Below are 1,864 nucleotides of genomic sequence, written 5' to 3'. Positions count from 1 at the left end.
AACATATAGGTAACAACATGATAGGAATCACCATAATGGTGACCCGGACTGTGTTAAATCAGGCAGTATGAACAGTTCTCAAGCACTTTCGGTTTTGACTACAAGCCATCACTCAAGATCTCCAAACCAGAAGTAATGGATTATACAGATTTTCATCCTCCGAATCACAGATGAGTAGTAATTATAGATCATTTTATAATTCTGTTTCCTACTTATCATTTAATTTCATTTTCTTTAGTTAAATTTTTGCTTTTATTTTGGCTTAAAAACCTTGCACAATGTGTGATGTCCAAGCCGTCCAGATTCCGGTTTATAACCAATCAGACCCATCTTTATGGTTTATTATGTGTGAAAGTATCTTTGCTCTTGCCACCCCCCAAACCTATAACAGAATCCATTACTAAATATAATTATGTAGTTGCTCATCTTCCTCCAGATATTGCATCACTAGTACGGAATTTATTTATGAAACCAGACCCTATTGATCAATATACAAAGCTCAAAACTGAGTTAATCAATCGATCAGGAGAATCTTCTCAGCAAGAAATTCGCCAATTATTATCTGGATAGGAATTAGGTTCTCGAAAACCTTCCGTTTTGCTTAGAAATATGAAACGTCGAGCAGAATCTTTAAATGTTCCTGATAACTTAATGTTAGAATTATGCCTTCAAAGTTTGCCTTCGACTGTTCAGTCTACTTTGGCAGCAGTTTCCAATTTAACTGTAGATAAAACTGCAGAAATTGCCGACAGAATTTTAGAAGTAAATCCAACCCCAGGGACTTGTGCCGTTTCTCGCACAGTCGATAAGTCTTTTGAGGATAAATTATTTAAAGAAATAGAAAAATTAAACAAACGTATTGATCGCATTTCTCTTTCTCGTGGTCGCTCGCCAAATCGCGGAGATCGCAATAACGAAAGAAGCAATTCCAAAAGGAGAGATTATTCTGTTTGCTGGTATCATAGACGTTTCGGAAAAATGTGTAGAGAAGACAAACGTACAAAACCTTGTTCGTGGCAGGGAAACGAAACCAGCAAAGAATAGAGGCAACTTATTCTTTGCCTCAAGTTTCACGTCGCCTGTTCGTTCGTGACCGTAGAACAAACTTTTCATTCTTGGTCGATACCAGCTCTGACGTGTCCTTACTTCCAGCAAATAATTCTCAAAAACGGAATTCTTCCCAACAAACACTTTTCGCTGCTAATTCTTCACTATTCATGTTTATGGTCAAAAAACACTTTCTTTGGATTTCAAATTAAGACAACAGTTTAGATGGACTTTTCTTATAGCAAATGTTAGTACACCCATTCTTGTAGCAGATTTTCTCCATTTCTTTGAATTGGTGTCTGATCTCAGAAACAAATGTCTCAAAGATTTAAAAACGCAGTTTGAAACTGTCGGCTGCGTGAAAAATGCAGGCATTTATTCAGTAAAAACTGTGTTTAGTGATACACTATATTACAAAATTTTAAAAGAATTTCCTTCAATTACTAAATTACCAGATCCTAACCAACCTGTTAAACCCAACATTACATCATAACTAAAGGTCCACCTGTGGTTGCAAAACCTCGTCGGTTAGCTCCAGATCGCTTAAAAATAGCAAAACAAGGATTTCAAACTATGATGCAATTGGGACATTTGAGACCTTCGAGCAGCAATTATGCATCCCCACTTCACATGGTTCAAAAAAATCGAAGTCTGGAATGGAGACCTGTAGAAGATTATCGAGCATTGAACCCTCAAACAATAAAAGACAAATACCCTATTCCATGCTTAGCCGATTTTACTGCTGCATTGCACGGTACTAAAATTTTTAGTCGCGTCGACCTGATTAAGGCATACTATCAAATACCAATTAACCCAG

At 36.7% G+C, this 1,864-nt stretch overlaps 1 pseudogene; it reads left to right on the top strand.

Moving 5' to 3' along the window:
- The first annotated feature begins 278 nt into the window (after positions 1-278).
- On the top strand, positions 279-1,044 carry LOC146992934 (uncharacterized; annotated as a pseudogene).
- Positions 1,045-1,864: the final 820 nt, after the last annotated feature.

This window comes from Stegodyphus dumicola, chromosome X2 (genome assembly GCF_044657685.1).
Source record: "Stegodyphus dumicola isolate Sdum_Otavi_A_Nest chromosome X2, ASM4465768v1".
NCBI lineage: Eukaryota > Metazoa > Arthropoda > Arachnida > Araneae > Eresidae > Stegodyphus > Stegodyphus dumicola.
This window is presented reverse-complemented; position numbering and strand designations above follow the sequence as displayed.